The sequence below is a fragment of the Heterocephalus glaber genome, unplaced genomic scaffold, assembly GCF_053883595.1.
Source record: "Heterocephalus glaber isolate CG9 unplaced genomic scaffold, H.glaber_assembly_v1.0 deba00001547, whole genome shotgun sequence".
Lineage (NCBI taxonomy): Eukaryota > Metazoa > Chordata > Mammalia > Rodentia > Bathyergidae > Heterocephalus > Heterocephalus glaber.
Window position 1 is genome coordinate 15,777,341 of NW_028258340.1, and position 12,287 is coordinate 15,789,627.

The 12,287-nt window shown below is 34.0% G+C and overlaps 1 protein-coding gene across 8 annotated transcripts in view; it reads left to right on the top strand.

Moving 5' to 3' along the window:
• Dmd (dystrophin) overlaps window positions 1–12,287 on the top strand; it is a 2,486,572-nt gene that overhangs the window by 298,865 nt on the left and 2,175,420 nt on the right. The gene's annotated exons all lie outside the window — the stretch shown is intronic.

Here is a 12,287-nt window from a genome sequence, read left to right on the forward strand (position 1 = left end):
AATGGCAGAAAATAGTTTTCTAGATGTGTAATTTTAGCAGCAAAAATATTTTAATAATGTGGTTCAGACAGTCTGATTATTTTTTTCTTTGTAATACTTTGCAGTACTATATATGTTTTTTTACAGTCTGATACAGTGCTTGGTTAATCTTCAGGAAGCTCAAAGACTGACAATTTTGTAGCCAAAATTAAAGGGTTAATTTTGATTGGTTGTTAAAAACGAACGGCACCTAAACTATTGTTTAAAATACAGCCTTCTCTCAGTTTCCTTTCTCAACTTTTTATTACCATTTTAAATGACAATGCAAGTCTGGGAAAAACTCTTTTACATTGCTTCTTTAGTGGGACTCTTCTTTTGTGAATTGTCTCCTGTGAGAAAAATGCAAGTTTCCCTGCTAGCCTCACGCTACTGTTAAGCATAATTACTTACAAAAAAAAAAAACAGGTTTTGCTTTCAAATAAGATAGTATAATTTAAATTAGCCCCTAGATGCCGCAAACTTTTGTGGCTTTTGTTTGTTAATTTCTAGTTTAGGCTTGTTTCATTTGTGACTATGAAGGAAGTGCTCTGTATTTGATTCCACGGATGAATGGAGAAGACTGACACTAGGTGGCACCAGCAGTTGATTATTAATGAAATCTTAAAGGCTTTGAGCAGCACACCTGAAGAGCAGGCACACTCTTTCCGGTAAATGCATTCTAAGAGTTAGAAATGCTTGCCAATCTTTCAGGATCTGGAAAACAATCACCATACAAAGTGATGAGACCACGTGAATTCTCCAAATGCTGATTGCTAACTCCAGTGTTTTCTGATTCAGGGAGAAAAATAAAGATGAAGAACAAATGCATAAAATAGGAAGAGTGTGTGAAAGAGAGAGAGGGCAAAATGAAAAAAGACTATAAACTTTTAAATACTTTTAAATCTAAAATTGAGGACTTGTATAAATCTCTGTGGGTTCTCCTCAATTTTATACAAACCCAGATTGTCCTCCTCGAGTCATTTTTTTTTTTAACCACAAAACAACTATTAATTGCTGTTAGATAAAAATACCTCTCTCAGCATTATTATCTTTAATTCAAAAATGCCCTTTGGTTCCTGTTTAGGGATAATCTTGTCAAATGAAATTCCCCACATAAGATGTAGCGGCTGCCTTTCATGTGTGTTCTTCTTCATCCAGAAAGATGAGCAGGGAAAGAAGCTATTAGTTTAGAAATATGCTGTGATTTTTTTTGAGAAGCTTGATCCATCCTGCTTTTCTCCCACTCTCATAATATCCATCATTTAAGAATGAGAAAAGAAAAAAAAAAGTACTTAAGCTTGCACATGTGTGTACACACACAAAAATGTTTGAAGTTTTTCAAAACTGCTTAAAAGGAGAAAATCACAGCAATATTTTTGTCATTGAGTATATAAAAAGAGAACTCAAAGTCCATAATTAGAATGGGGAGAATAAATTACTGCTTATCAGTAGAAATTTTTTTTTCAAGAAAAATAAGCATTATTTTCCCTCATTGGGAATTCCTAAGGAAGAGGAATGTGTTTAAAGAACAGAAAGGTAACAGAGGCCATGGCCCACCAATATTCTATTATCTTGTTTATAGCAAGAACATTGGTGGAGATATATGTGATACACATACAGTCAAAATGGATACAGGCTTGTTGTTTGATACAGTGATCTGCTATATAAATCAGCTTGAGCTATTATAAATTTGGCATGTCAATTAATGAATCATTGCAAATCAGGAAGAGGATATCTCACAAGACTGTGGTAATAGTTCCATAAAACTGGATCTATCTGACTTGAATTTAATCTCTCACAATCTGCCTCCTAATTATGTTTTTGGTCCTGCTTGGACTGTGAAATATTAATTTGAAAAACCTGAAGGAAGATTCAGTTATCTAGCTGAAAAAGAGAACATATATATATATATATATATATATATATATATATATATATATTGAATCATAAGGGTAGCAAAAGATTATGGTCATCTAAAAACTGTGCCAAGACTAAAAAGATGAATTTTAAATGGAATAATTATAACATCCCGCATGACGGTTTGTGATATCAATCTGGTAAATACAGAATGTGAGAAAGTTAAAGCTTAAGAATTCATTGACTAAATCAGTTGTTTTGATGGGCATAGCCTTAATATCCGTCATAGCTTTATATGACATCAAAATACAATGGGAAAAGTAATGTTATTGGAAATATATCCTAAAAAAAGAAACAAAAGAAACAGAACAAATTTTAGAAATTTTTGGAAAGACACCATGGTCTAAGAGAAACTTTTATAATTGGAAATAAGTTCAGTTAAAAATGCATGGATAGTGAAAAGTGCTAGAAACTATACCATTTAATGGACATTGAAGGTACTAGAAAAGTGAAAAGTTGAAGGAAGGAAGAAGAATAGAAAAGCTGATTTCAAATATTAGGTAAGTGTTAATGCGTATGATGGTTTAGACTCATTTGTACCTCTGTGATAAAAAGGGAAAAATTCTTTCTTGCTTCATTGTATCAGCAGGGGTTTGATGATGACTTTGTGAGATGCTGTACTCCTTGTCCCTAACGTGTTCAGTATTAAGAGTGGAGTTCCTGCACTAAAGGGAAATTGAAGAAAGAATTGTCTGAAATAATACCTAAACCCATTTATGTGCTAATCTATTCATTCCATTGAAAAAAAAAATCCCCTTTTCAGATATTACTTTGAGTGTCTTTTACTCCACTTGTGCTATCCATGCCAGGAGTTATTAAATTGTGGCACACATATCACATGAATTTATTTGGCCAGTAAGAATGGTTTTCCCATTTCTAAATTGTTTTTTAAAAGAAGGATATTTTGTGGCACACAAAAGTATAGAAAATTTCAATTTAAGTGTCTGTAAAGTTTTATTGGATAAAAGCCTTATACATGTGTTTTCATACTATCTACTGCTCATACTTTTCAAGTTAAAACAGCATTTAGGCAGTTGTGACAGAGACCACACATATAGGCCACAAGTCTGAAATATTTACTGTCTGGCCTTTGGTAACAAAGGTTTGCTGTCATCACCTCTAGACTACAGGAAAACTGTGTTTTAAGTTCTTTGACTCAGTTATCTTGAAAAATAAAGCCACTGTTAAATATCAGCAGAATAATACAAGCAGCAACTGAAACCATGCATAATATTTAACTACCAGAGACTTTGAAAAGTATATAGCCAACATATACAGCCTGTAAAGATAGGTGCATTTAGTTGTGAATCTGAGCAATGGTTATTTAATGTTATTGTAAGGAAATCTGTGCCCTCTGCAATCACTGACTTATATATAAGATCTGCTTTGTCTGAACATATTGATCTTGTTGAACTTGCCTGTTTGCTAAGATTCAGTTATTTTTATTGCTGCTCTTCAGCTAGGTGGGATTTCAGTAGACTTAAAGTACAGAAGTCAAAATAAAACAAAGTGAATGGAATTCATCTTTTGCAACTACCCTTTCTTCTCCTCATAATTCCATAGACTGTCTAAGCAGATTTTTACATTGCAGAGCTCTGGAGAGGTGCTCACCTTCATAAAAAGATGATATTCTTGATCAAACATGTTCTAGAAGTAATCAAAAGTAGCAAGATAAAAACTAATGCACTGTACTGTAAGAGAATAGTTGACATTGTAGGTAAATAGTTGATAATACATGCTAGAATTAAAAGTTAACAATGAGATATTTATGAGATATTCATTGGATATAGGGATATAAAGGAAGAGATTATTTTCCATCATAGGATAAACTATAATCAACTTTTAAGTATAAAATGAAGACATTCTGAATTTTCCACCACTTAATACAGTATCTGTAGATCTACATACAACTGTGAAATTAAAATTCCCATATTTTTTTCCTAGGGAGGGTCATTTCTGCTCACTCATAGCACTGAAAGTTCCTGTGAAACCTATAGGATTTTTTATTTTAATTCCATGAGGGTGGTACAAATACATATCTTGCGATGCCTGTCTCTATGGTAACAGATATGAGCCTTAAGAATCTGAAGGAAAGTCTTCCTATTGGCTTAGAAATAAAGAGTGATGAGTGAAACTCAGGAAGAGACAAAGCTGTGGAAAGGCAAAAGAGGCAAGTGGAAAAAAAGTTGGCATGAGGCAGCTTTTCTGTGTTTGCAAACAATTTTAACTCCTCTTAATCTATCTCAGTAAAACAACAGCCAACACACAAGTAAACTTTTTTTTAATAGAAAAAAAGATTTTTAAAAATGCTGTTTCTCAATCATTTAGTGAATTTGTTGCATTAAGGTCATTCTGATTTTTTACTTAATTGGTTTCCTCTTTGCCACGAAGAGAAAGGATTGCTTCTTGTCTCAAATTGATAAGCAGAGGGCTCTACTGGCAAATTTAGTTCCTGTTAGTTCTTTGACTCAGGCTAAGATCTTGATTTTTGAAAGGATTAAATTTTCCCTGAATCCAAGAGTAAGAATATTGAACTTTTATTGTTCTTCATAATCACTGAGCTTCTTAGGCAATTGTGAAAGTATACTGTTCTTTCAAGATATTTTTATGTGTATTTCTCCTAAAGACCAGAAATAAATATGACAAGCTGTACTTTTGATTTGAAAATTTTTTCTTTCTTAGACTATACTGCGTAAGTTTACATTTTGGTAATTTTACTTTATTTCTCTTATTAAAATAATAAAAACAAAAACTAGCAGTTTAAAAACGTTTGATTTTCCATTTATTTCACTTTGTCTTCCTTTTAGCTTAGAAAATAAGAACTCACTTTGTTTGAATTGTTTTAGAAAGGAAATAAATATGACTCTTTCCCTTAGGTTCCAAGTACTATATGCATTCAAGTTGTTATTAAAGAACCAAAAGTATTTTTCAAATTTGTGCTATTTTTATGTCCTACAAAAAAGGCTAAGTCATAGAAGGGTAAAAACTGTCTTAGTATGAAACTGTTATGAATATTTTCAATTTTAACCAGGGTATTGGTTTTTTGTTTTGATATCTTTATATGTTATATGGTATGGTCAAAGGAAGAAATACTAGTAATTTAAAGCGAACAACAATTTATAATTTGATCAGAAAAAATTTACATGTTAGGGATTAAACATAAATTCATGTCAAATGGTATTTTATTAGATCAAATTAACAAAAATTTACTTAGTGTTTATTGCTCACAGGTCATAGCCCTTAAAGTTTTAAACAATCTACACCTTTTCATGATTTATTTTATAACCTCAACAAATTTACAGATTCTCTGTGCAGATGTAACTTTTCACAAATTTAATCTAGCCTATGTAAATATTAATAAAAGATAAAACTGTGTCTTCAGGACTTGTTTACATTGTCTTTTAAAAAAAATAGAGCTATCTATAATTTTTCAATGCTGGCACCAATAATATTAGAAAATAATTGTTTTAAAGAATAGTGCATTTTTACAACCCCATACATTTTAACTTATAGGTAGTAATTAAATGCAGTATGAAATGTTCGCTGTGAATGAAAGCAGAGTACTTTTATTAGTAAACATACACACTACATTTGGAAACCTACTTTAACTAAAATTACAAGTATATATGAACTACATGTGTAGCATGACTCAACTCCAAAAATCTTCATATTTTGTTGGGCTTTGGTGTTACAGTTCAAAATGAGGTACAAGAAACAAGCAAGTGAATCAAAATGATTATCTAAACTAAAGTACTGTGGGAAGTAAAGTTGAGGAAATGATCTTTGCAATGAATGTATATAGAGGAGATGGAGAATGGCTGAATTGAAAGGATGGGTAGTATATGGAAACTAGTTGCTCTCCGTATACATTTGAAGATAAATGGTGCTCATCAGCTTTAAGAAGGAAATGTGACATTAATTGGCAGTCTGAAGACAGGGTTATAAATACAAAGAAATGAGAAGAACAGTGGGGAAATAACCTTATCAGGAACATCCTGCTCTGGTCATGCATTGTTACTATTGATTATAATACTCCCAGGATAAAGCATGATAAGAAAAGTTATATCACAATTTTATGATGACATACTTCTTTTTTACATATTATGAGTAGAATTACCCAGTACAGCAACAGTAAAGTGCATTATGGAAAGTGACACTAATACTAACTTGATATTCTATGGGTTTTAGGGGAGCTGTGGGACTCATTTATTTTCTGTGACAAGTATGAAAAGGAGAAAATTGAGTAAAAGCTTGCTCAATGAAAATGTAAATTTATTGAGCAGAAATCATAGATTATTCTCCCTTTGGCTGCTGAGCCATTTACAGGCTGGCTCTGGTGGTCACAGAGGCAGGAACCAGAGCCTGTTTCTCCATTAGGTCATCCAGAATAGGATTAGAGCCCACCAACTGGAGTGACAGGTTGTTTCTGCTGCTTTCCATTCATCCAACAAATATTTATTGATAAATTCTAACTGCTAGGCACTGAGAAGGAGCAAGATGACTAAGATATGGTCCCTGAGGAATTTAGAGATGAATGTGCTTTACGTGGATAAGAAGAAAATATGTACAGTGACAGCTTCGCAGAGAGCAGCAGCAGCTGTTAATCCAGACAGAAAACCTGGTTTAAAAATGAACCAAAGGCTTCCAGGGTTCCTGGTTTGAGTGGTGTGGAAGAACTGGCAAGTTCATCAGAGATGAAAATGATAGCTGGAAGAATAAAAACAAATTGAGTGAAAAATAGTAATTTGAAGTAAAGGGTGAAGTGACATATTTGAAGGGTCACTTGAAAAAAGGAGCTTGCCTAAAATCTGCTTCTCAGCTTCACTAGAATTAAACCTAGAAAGTTTAGGCTGTTGGAAAAGTCAATCACAGACAATGAGATTACACATTTTTAAATCCATGATAGGTGTGGCCAGGCAAACTTTCTCTTAGGTGATTATTTTTAGCGTCTTACCTCCAATTTTAATTAGTGACTCATAGCTCCTACACTGAAAATCTCTGAGAAGAATTGTAAAACAATCAGAAGATACCTCTCATTGAAAGTTTTATGCACAGTTATCTCTGGAAAAACTTTCCTATGCTATCTTAGAAGAAATTTTTACATTATTGTCTCAGTGTATATGTATCTTTAACGAGAGGTTACCTGAAAATGTTTTAGCTGTGCTTAAAGTTAATCATAGACTTAGACCTCAGAAATTACACAAAGGAGGGCTAAAAGGATGACATTTTCTATAGTCTAGGCCTGTTGCTACACAGACTTGTAACACAAGGAAATTGTGTTAAACACTATGGTCTCACCCAATTTCATTGTCATCCGATTTAATTAGACTTGAACTTCACTTTCAACTCCTCATAAGAATTTAAAAAGATAGAACTTTATTTTTAAATTTGTAATAAAAGATAAGAACAGTTTCTGGAGAATTGGATTGCTTGTGAAGTCTCTCAGAGAGTACGTATTTGAAGAAATGCAATGTCTAGAAGATCTCTTTCTTACTCAAGTTCTCTGCTTTTCCCTGTTTCCACTTCTCTTATCCCTCTCCCATCTCCCTACATATCTAAATGCATGTGTACATACAAATGTGTATCTCTGTTTCTATCGCTGACTCTCTGAAGTAGGTTAGACACAGGCTAAATAAAGGCAAGAAAATATTTCGCTAAAAATTCATTAATGAAGTGATATTCCTTTATAAATGAAAGTAAGCATTTCTTTCTAGCTTAATATTTAAGATGTTTAATGAACTTTATAACATACATACATACACATATATGCACAGATCACTATACAAATTAAGTTTCTGAGTGAGCATACATCAGTAACCACCCAGATCATGAAAAACATATTACCAGTATCTGAAAACACCAATCCTACTCTTTCTCTGTCAACATTCTCCCCCAAATAAGCAACGTACTGACTTCTAACACACCATACATTAGATAGTTTCTGCAGTATATATAATCAAAGCTACACAGTATGTACTATTGTATTTTGGATATATTTTCTCAACATTCTGTTTATGAGCTGCAGGTATTTTGTTCTGTTTAGTTGTGGTTTAATCATTTTTGGTGTTGTGTAATGTTCTGTTGTACAGATGTATCATAAATTACTTAGCTCATTTATGGTGGAGGAACATTCAGATTGATTCCATTTGGGAATTATTAAAAATGATGAGAAATCCATGCAACTTGATAACAAGTGTTAAGTGAAATAATTCAGACACAAGCTTAAATATTGCCTGGCTTGCGTGTACTTGCGCTCTCTCTCTCTCTCTCTCTCCATATATATATATATATATATATATATTCATCATGGAGAGTTGTTACATATACATGATATTTCTGAATTCCTTTTTAAAATGAAATCCCCTCCTATCCCGTTTCTACTCTTTCTTGCATCTCTTGGACTCCTTCTCATAAATATTTTATACATATTTGTGTATATGATGGTCATATTCCTTATAAGGGCTTGGAGCATGTACATAGCACTTCACAGTCCCAATCCCCTTTTATATTAACATCTTTTCCCTCCCCACTCTCTCCCTCCCTCCGTCTTTTAAGTTCCCTCCCCATATGCCAAAGATTCATCTTCCTATTTCAGCCTGTCAGTTCTTTATTTTGTGCTTTATTTATACATTAGGGTTCTCATATAGGAGATACCATGTGATAGTTAAGCTTGTGTGTCTGATTTATGTCACTTAATATTATGTTCTCAAGATGCACATATTTTCCTACAAATGATTCAAATTTATCCATCTTTCTGGCAGAATAGTACTCCATTGTGTATAAATACCATATTTTCTTTATCCATTCATCTGTTGTTGGACATTTGGGCTGCTTTTAATGTTTAACTACTATGAATTTTGTGCTATAAACATAGTTATGCGTGTATGACTGTAACATAATGTCTAACTCTTTTGGGTAGATACAAGGTAGGGGAATAGCTGAATCAAATACAATTTCTATTTTTAGTTTTTTGAGGAATATCCATACTGATTTCCTTAGTGGTTGTACCAGTGTACATTCCCACCAACAATGAAGACATGTTTCTTTTTCCCCACAACCTCCCCAGCATTTGTTATTGATTTATAGAATATATCCATTCTTATATTCATAGCAGTCCTGCTGACCTTAAGTTTTTGCCCCTGTATTCTTTTTCTTGGTACTGGGGATTGAACTCGGGTCCTTGCACTTGTGCAGCAGGTGGCGAAACCACTGAACTAAATCCCCTGGCCCCTGTATTCTTAACTGTTTCTTTGGCTTTTTCTCCTACAGACTCAAAACTATACAGCTCCGAAGAGGACAATGCCTGGCACCTATTGAGGGCCTTTAGATAGACCCTCTGTAGAGTAACTCTGCTCATCATAACTACAACCCTCTTCAGCTTGAAGTAGCCAGAACGGTCTTCACTCTTTGCGCCCTCACAGCAGTTAGGGGTACTTCTTAAGAGGGGGAAATATTGCAGATAGGTAAGTTAATTAGATATCTTGTAGGCAGTTAGACAGGGCCAGCCCACAAGGAACCAACATGGAGGACAGTGAAGACACATTCACTAAAGGCCAGCATTGTAAAAGAAGAGAAACTGCTGCACCCATGTAGAATGAATAGCAGTGATTGATATTCTAAACAGATATCAATCACCTGGGGGGGGCAAGGTTTTAACCCAGCCTTTCCAGGAAATATCCCTGACCCACCCTTACTGAAAATCCTTGTATGCTTGCTATGTGACTTGCTCCCAATTTTGTCCCCATTTAATCAATATTACCTGGGTGACTGTACTTGTAATATTATTGGCTGGTCATGGTTTTGCCCCACCTCATGCCCACCTTGTAAATTTCCTTTGGGTCTTAGAGTTTTGTCCCACTTTGTACCCGCCTCCCCACATGGCATGGCTGTATAAAACATCTTTGAAAAGTGGGATGGGTGGGCAACCCACTTTCTGGTCCCCCTTCTGTCTCTTTTAGGCAGAAACTTTCTTTCTCCCAATAAATTTTTCCTACTCTTAAAAAAAAAGAATATAGCCATTCTTTCTGGAGTGAGATGGGATCTCAGCGTTGTTTTAATTTGGATTTCTAGAATGGCCAATTATGTTGAACATTTTACCGTGTGTTTATGTATTTCTTCATCTGAGTTGTTACCCATGATCTGTTGGATTTCAGCAAAACCTGTTGTGATTTCACCTTCTTCATTTCTAATTGCATGGATTTGGATCATTTCTTGCCTTGTTTGGGTAACATTGGCTAAGGCTTTGCCAATTAGGTTTAGTTTTTCAAAGAACCAGCTATTTGATTCATTGATTCTTTGTATTATAGATTTAGTTTCAATTTCATTTATTTCTGTTCTAATCTTTGTAATTTCTTTACTTGTGCTAGCTTTGGGTTTGGATTGTTCTTGTTTTTCTAGGATGTTGAGATGCATCAAAATGTTACTTATTTGAACCTACTCCGTTTTTCTGATGTAGGAATTCACAACTATAAACTTCATTCTTGGTACTGCTTCATTATGTTTTATAGGTTCCACTGTGTTGTATTGGCATTATTCTTTGATTCTAACAACTGTCTCATGTTTTCCTCTATTTCCTCTGAGACCCATTCATTATTCAAGAGAATATTTTTTATTTTCCATGTGTTTGCAGAATTGATGTACTTTCATTTGCCATTGATTTTTACTTTCATTGCACTCTGAGCTGATAATATACATGAGATAATTTTGATTTTTTTCCATTTACTTAACCATGGTTCATTTGCTAGTATGTGATCTATTTTGGAGAAAGTCCCATGTGTAGCTGAGAAAAACATGTATTTTATTGTTTCTGTATGGAACACTGTAGATATATATTAACTCCATTTGTTCAAAGATTTGGTTCAGTTCTATTATTTCTTTGTTGATTCTTCGTCTAATTGGTCTACTTATGGCAGAAGGGTATTGGAGTCACCTATTGTAATCGTATTGGTGTTTTATCAGATTCTTCCTATCCAATAGTGTTTGTTTTATGAAGTTTGGTGCATAAATGTTTATAGTTTGTATCTCTTTCAGTTGAGTTGTTCCTTTAACAGATATGTAGTTAGTTACCTTCTTTGTCTCTTCTGAGTAGTTTTGCCTTGAAATCCACTTTGAAATTACATTAGCTATTCCTACTTTTCTCCACATTCCTGCCATCATTTTCCATCATTTAATTTTAACCTGAGAATTTCTTTTTTAATTAATTCTATTTTTGTATACTGCATATCACTAGGTTTTATTCCGTGATCCATTCTGCCATTTTGTGTGTTTGGTTTGAGGAACTGAGACCACTCACATTGACAGTTATTACTGAAAGTTACTCATTTCTTTCAGTCACTGCATTGTTGTACTCTTGGTGATTCCATTATTTTTCTTTATTAGTTAGCTATTCATCTTGCCAGATGTATTTATTCTTTTAGACTTATTGGCATTGTTGGCTTCTCTTTCTATGATATCCTTGAGAATTTTTTTTAGTGCTGGTTTGGTGAGCATGAATTTCTTGAGGTGCTCCTTGTCATTGAAATGCTTTATTTCTCCATCAGTTTTGAAAGAAAGTTTTGTAGGGTACATAAGTTGGGGTTGGGAGTTTTTATGTTTTAAGGCTTCAAACACTTCACTCCAAGCCCTGCAGGTCTTTAAAGGCTTGTGTTAAGAAATCTGTTGTAATTCTAATGGGTTTACCTTTATGTGTATTTGTAGTTTTTCTCTAACAGCTTTTAATGTTTGGTCCTATTGGTGGACTTCTGGCACTTTCAGTATTATATTGTACAGTGGGGTTCTCTTTTTGTCATGGTTAATTAAGGCTCTATGTGCCTCATTTATCTGTATGTTTATTTCCTTCCTTATATTTGGGAAATCGTCTTCCATTATTTCTGTAAACGTGTTCATTATGCCATTTGTGATGTCTTCCAAAGTTTCAGTTATTCCTATAGCTCTTAGATTAGTCTTCTTAGCATCATCTAGCAACTGCTAGACCCACTGTTCATGATTTCTTGGTGCCTTGAAGATGTCTTTGAGTAGTTGGTCTTTGAAGGCATCATTTTCTTCTATAGTAAGTCCCTGACTTACAAACAATTTCCATTGCTGGAGAATGTTCACTAGTTGAAATTGTTCACAAATCCAACAAAATGAGTCTTACACACCATTGACACAAATACACACTATATATTGCTTTGTACATCCTAGCAGTCCCCTCCATCACCATTGCTTTTCCTCTTGCTTATAGACATCATGGGCTCTGACTGCACACTGTACTACTGTACCCTCTCACACTGTACATTAAACACCCAGCAGCACAACTGTGACAATGTCCATCAGACACATCAGCTACTTCTGTGATTTGTTCACACCTACAA